General features: G+C 38.0%; 1 protein-coding gene across 16 annotated transcripts in view; it reads right to left on the reverse strand.

Annotated features, from left to right (window-relative positions):
• The window catches only part of PLAGL1 (PLAG1 like zinc finger 1), a 110,219-nt gene that overhangs the window by 42,500 nt on the left and 61,246 nt on the right, over positions 1 to 6,473 (reverse strand). For all 16 annotated transcript variants that reach the window (XM_081827446.1, XM_081827441.1, XM_081827442.1 and 13 more), the window contains exon 2: positions 5,382 to 5,415. The gene's annotated coding sequence lies outside the window, so the exon portion shown is untranslated. The remainder of the gene's footprint in view (positions 1 to 5,381; positions 5,416 to 6,473) is intronic.

Below are 6,473 nucleotides of genomic sequence, written 5' to 3' on the forward strand. Positions count from 1 at the left end.
CGTCAGATTCTCTGCTCAGCGAAGGGTCTACTTTTCCCTTTCTCTCTTCCTCTTCCCCTGCTCGTGCTCCCTTGTGCGTGCTCTCTCTCTCAAATAAATAAAATCTTAAAAAAAAAAAAAAAAGATTTTAGTGTTATCTCATCTTCTAATAACTTTACTTGTTACTTTTCTGTCTCACTGCCTGGCTAGAACTTATACTACCATGTTAGCAGACATCATGTCACTACTCTTGATTTTGATGGAAATTTTTTGTGAGCTTTACTATTAATAAATGTGTTAATGGTTCAAAACAAATGTTTTACATCCACAATAAGTACTATCCCTAAAAGATGACCAAAAATGGGTGTTAAATGTTATTAAATGTCCCACAGGACTCTAAGTTCACACTTTTTTTTTTTTTAATTTATTTTATTTGACAGAGAGAGAGACAGCGAGAGAGGGAACACAAGCTGGGGGAGTGGGAGAGGGAGAAGCAGGCTTCCCGCCGAGCAGGGAGCCCAATGCGGGGCTCGATCCCAGGACCCTGGGATCATGACCTGAGCCGAAGGCAGCCGCTTAACGACTGAGCCACCCAGGCGCCCCTAAGTTCACCCTTTAAAAAAATTATTGTACAGTGTATTTATGTATAAGATTCCCAAATGTTGAAGCATTTCTGTACTCTTAGGGTAAGTCCCATTTGGTCAGAGTAGATAGTTCTTTTTAAAATCTTATTTGCAGATTTTTACATTTATTCTCATAACTGACAATATTTTAAAATTTTTGCATTGGCCATTATGTTTTTTTTTTTTTTTTTAAAGATTTTATTTATTTATTTGACAGAGAGAGACATAGCGAGAGCAGGAACACAAGCCGGGGGAGTGGGAGAGGGAGAAGCAGGCTTCCCACAGAGCAGGGAGCCCGATGTGGGACTCGATCCCAGGACCCTGGGATCATGACCTGAGCCGAAGGCAGACGCTTAACGACTAAGCCACCCAGGCGCCCTGGCCATTACGTTTTAATGAGGGTTACATAAGTCTCTTGAATATATCTATTTTATCTTTCTGAGCTGTGGAAGTCATGTAGCATGTAAGTAACTATTACATGAACATTAGGAAGAATTTATCAATCTGACAGGCAAACTAGGTCAAAATAACCTTTAGTGTCTTTCAACACACTGAAAGTTTCAAAGTTTATTTATATAGAACTTTATATAGTATTCACTTAAAACTTTCTTATTCTCCCCTGCATCTGCTCTAATATTCTTTTTGTATTTTTTTGATCACCTAGTATATGGGCAATTTTTGTAAGTGTTCCAAAGATATTATAGTGTACGGCTGTATCTCTCTTTTGTCTAATGGTCTGTTAACAGTTAAAAGGACCCATAGCAAGATAAGAATTATTTCTTTATTGCCACCTCCAGTCAGAAAAATCGAAGTCCCATGGAAAACTCCAGTTGGCCTGGCTTGGATCACATGCCCATCCCAGGACTAGAATACCAGAAGGACAAGATACAAAGACTGCCCCAATATGAGTCACGTACCCATCTTTGTGGTCAGGAGGCAACAAGAGAAAGGCATGTTAGGCAAAGTCAGTACCTACTACACAATCCTTTTCCCCTATTCCACTTTCCTCTTTCTGAACAAAACACACAAAGTTCCCTTCCTTGTGGAGTTCATTGTCAAAGGAAGGTAAGACAAACAAACAAAATATATATCAGATGGTGATTTAAAACTAAAGTACTGAAGAGACAAAGAGCACTAAGAGGGTAAGGCAAGGAGAAATAGTGGCAATTCAAAACAGGCTGGTCAGGAAAGGCCTCGGTGCGATGACAATTTAGCAAAGACCTGAAGGAGGTAAGAAGCAAGCCTTATGGCTTTCTGTAGCAACAATAACGGAAAAACCCCAACTTGGAACAAGAATACTGGTATGGCTAAAGCAGTGAGTGAGGGGGAGCAGTAAAAGGTTAGGTCAAAAGTAATGGGGGCCCATATTAAGTTGATAAACCTCTAAAGAGAAGCACTGGCTGGAGTCATTAGAACAGAAAAGTAACATGATCAGAGTTAAGAGTTTTAAATAATTTATCTGGCTGCTGTTTGGAGAACAGTTTATAGGGGAGAAAGTATAAAAGCAGGGAGACCAGTAAGAAGGCTATTTTAATAAAAAGATGATGAAGGTTTGGACCAGTATGATAGTGGAAGAGGTAGTGAGAAGCAGTCCTCTTCTGGATATATCTAAGGTAGAGCTGAGAGTATTTTCTGACAGCTAGATATGTAGAAGATGAGAAAAAGAAGAAATGATAATGGTGCTAAAGAGTATGGCTTAAGAAGATGGAGGAATAGAGTTACCATTTACAGAGATTAGGAAGAGTAAGGAAGAAGAAAGTCTGGATGAGAGTGGAGAGGAACCTAATTGTGGACATGTTAGGTCTGATGTGCGTATCAGACATTCAGCATTTGGATCTTTAAATGTGGAGTTCAGGAGAGAGGTTCATACTGGAGATATAAATTTGGTAGTTACCAGCTTATGTGTGTAGTTAAAGCCATGAAACTGAATCAGCTTAGCTAGGGAGTGAATGGAGGCAGAGAGAAACAGTGCAGGAACTGCCCTGGGTCACCCAGTGTTTGGAAGTCAGGGCAATGAAGAGATATTTGCACGAAAGACTGATATAAGTGGTCATGGTAACTGAAGGCAGCTGGGAAAGTGTGGCGACTCATAACACTAGGGAGGAGTGTGACTGACTGGGTCAATTCTACTGATAGGTCCGGTAAGATGAGGACTGAGAACTGTCAGATTTGCAACATGGAGGTCATTGGTGACGCTCAAGACAGTTTTGGTAGAATGGTGAGAATCAAGCCTGACTGAAATGGGATCAAGAAAGATTGAACAGAAAGACCGAAAAATTGTGTAAAAGGAAATGGAAATGAGATGGATTGGTAACTAGGGGGAATGGGAGTTAAATAATTAAGTAAAGGAAGGGGGAAATCCATAATGCAGGGGAGAAAAGGGACAACTGCTATAGCAATATCCTTGAGTAGGGGAAAGGAAATAGAATCTAAGAACATAAGTACAAGAGTAAGCTTTAGATTAGATTTGTGCAGTTCACCCAGGGAGAAGAAGAGAAGGCAGGATGTAAGGTGCAGGTGGTTGGGTAGATGTGATGATGGGTGCTTGTGGAAGTTCTCTTTTGGGTATTTTTATCAGTGAAAAAGGAAACAAGGTCATCAGGTGAAAAGGAGAATAGGAGAAGAGGAACTGGAAGTTTATAGAGAAATAGGTTTTAAATATTATCCTAGGAATTAATTGTCCAAATTGCCAGAACACATTAGAGCCCCCCTGAGATTAGTAATCAAAATAGTTAAAGTAAGACTAGTGAGGATGGCTAGGTACTTTTCTCCAGCTGTGTTTAGCTGGGCAGCTACAGGCATGGAAGAGACAGACTACGTCTTTGGAATTTAGATAGCTAAGGGAAGCAAAGCAAGAAGGAGGAATAAGAGAGGGGGATAAATGGGTGATTTTAATGATAGCGTAGAGGCTATTGACATTGAGTAAGGAAATGTCCAGGTGGAGTTAAAAATTTGTTGGTGGGAGTGGGGACTGGTGGAGAATGGGATGCTTAAAATCAAGATTATGGAGGGAAACAGTTACTGCTAATGACTAAGTCCACAATATGACCATGGGAGGACATGGCTGAAGTCGTTTGGGAAACAAGATCACTGAATGAGAGGAAGTTAAGGAAGTGAGAAATCAGGGTATTGGAAGGACCCCAAGGTGGCCATAAAATCACCAAGAATTAGGACACATTAGTCTTGGAGAGGAGGACAGTGAGCCAGGAGCTAAATCTTCAAGAAATGAGAGTGATGTGGGAATTAGTAAGTGACTACAACAAGGAAGAATATTTTTACTTTCAAGATTTAAAAAAATTGTTTTTTATCGATAATAATTATTAATGCTTAGTTGCATGTCAACTGTTTTACAATACTTCACAGTCTTGTTATACTTCTTCCATTCTAACTCCAATGTCCTATTTTCTTTTGCCATCATTGTGAAAAATGTACAAGAGATCCTGTCATTTTTACCAATTTCCTAAATTTTAAAGCACTATTTCCCCAAAAATGTTTCATGGAGCACCAGTCTTATGGCATATTTGCTGACACTGGGGTTATATTGAGAAATATGTTTGAGAAACACCATAGACCATAGGCTGTCTTAGATAATCAGTTGTTGGAAATAAGTCTAATTTTAACTCAGTTTTTTCCCCCAAATTTACATGACCATAGGTCCCTTTCCCATATAACATCAGTTAACATCCAAAGGAATGAGTATTCTAAGGCATATACTTTGGGGAAGTCTGTATTAGAGGTGTCTTCCTAGTGGCCTCAAAATAGGTGAAACAAAACCTGATTTGATTCAAACCGATTTAGACACTGTCAGAGAATGCAAATCCCCCAAATGCTACTTTGTAACAATATTATCCTCCATTGCTAACATGATGAAAAACAAAGCCATCTTCAGACAATATTTCTCAAAGATGTCCTTAAAATTAGTTTAGCATATTTCAGTTCTTCATCAAAATGACAACATAGATAAATCAAAACTAGTGACTGCACATTATGGTTCATAACCTTATTTTTTCCATACTGGCAACACAGTCTCTTTTCTAAGAAAGTGGCCGAGTAAAACCCACTTAATAATGTAATATGTTTTCAGTTATATAGAGAATAATTTATTTTCTCAGGTTAAAAATGTTTGTCCCAATTTTCCTACTTCGAATGCTTGCATTTCATGGAATTAAAAAAAAAAAAACTCTACCCATTATTAAAACAGGAGTTCTAATTTTTTTTCAATATACAACAAAGAAAAAGTTACAAAATAGCAAGATAGCTACTTCAAATGATAAAATGGGAATAAAGTTAAATTCTCCCAGCCTGGAATCCTGCCCTTATTTCATCTAATTGCCAGATTTTCACATGTAAATGAAGCAGAATTCATTTTATCTCACTAGTCAAACCACTTACACCAGTGGCTTTCTCCCAGGGTGTTGTGTCCCTCTTATCAGCCACCAAGATGTTCTGTGTGAAGACTGTGATGTCCAACAGGATGGATGTATATACAACCTCAGCTCCACAGATGGCACTTTACTCCTGCTAATCATAACCCTGGTAGGAAGTCACTCCACAGAAACAGCTGGCACTAGCCTAAGATGTGTAATTCAAACTTCCTCAAAGTAACTATCACCTAATGGTATCAGAAAAAGTGAAACAGACCTTAAAATAATGTAAGAACCAAATAATAGAGTTTTGCTCCAATTTTTGCTCCAGGTGCTCTAGAAAAGCACTCTTATGTAATTAGAAAATACAAAATGTTGGGGGTGGAGAATAAAAAAAATTAAAATGTCAACTTACAAAACCAATGAGGATTTATCAACAAGGTAGAAACCTAAAAAACAAAAACAAAAAAAATATTAAAAATCATTTAATAGTTTTTTTTAATGGTTGCACATGCATTTTTAAATTTTACTGCAATAACTGTAGATTCATACATGATTTTGAGAGAGATCTTGAGTACCCTTTGCTCAGTTTCCCCCAATGATAGCTTTTCACAAAACTAAAGTAGAATATCACAATAAATATATTTATATTACTACAATCCACTGGTCTTTTCAGATTTCCCAGTTTCATTAGGCTTGTGTATGCATTTAGTTCTACAGAACTTTATTACCTGTAGGTTCACATATCTACCACCATAGTCAAGATACCAAACAGTTCCATCACTACAAGGATCCCTCAATGTTGCCTTTTTATAAGCACACCCACCGCCCTCCCCACAACCCCCTTCTGTCCCTAACCTCTTATATATCTATTTTTTTTTTTAAGATTTTATTTATTTGACAGAGAGAGACACAGCAAGAGAGGGAACACAAGCAGAGGGAGTGGGAGAGGGAGAAGGAGGCTTCCTGCCGAGCAGGGAGCCCGATGCGGGGCTCGATCCCAGGACCCCAGGATCACAACCTGAGCCAAAGGCAGACGCCTAATGACTGAGCACTCAGGCGCCCTTATATATCTATTTTTAACATTAAAACAGCAACATCCATTTGTGAGTGATAAGTATTTTAGTCACTGGGCATAAAAGACTACTACCTAGTATATGTCAAATCATGAATAAAAAATTCCATTTTTCTGCATTAAAGAATACATTTTAATTAAAGGGAAAAAGTCTGGAGAGAATTTCTTTTACTCATTGTTATCATAACAAACTATTCACTTCAAAAGTCAAAAGGTGAAAGGTAAGCTAACAGTATTGCCTGAATCAGATTCCATACTTTCAAACATATATTTTAAAAGACTTCATTCTTTTAGAGCAGTTTCAGGTTTATAGCAAAATTGAGGGGAAGATGTTTTTAGTTTCAAATTCCATTTGTTCAACAACTGGTATATAGGAAAGCAACTGTCGTATATTAGCCTTATATCCTGCAACCTTGCTATTAATTACTTATT

Source organism: Leptonychotes weddellii, chromosome 8 (assembly GCF_054177405.1).
Source record: "Leptonychotes weddellii isolate Sample4059 chromosome 8, ASM5417740v2, whole genome shotgun sequence".
Taxonomy (NCBI): domain Eukaryota; kingdom Metazoa; phylum Chordata; class Mammalia; order Carnivora; family Phocidae; genus Leptonychotes; species Leptonychotes weddellii.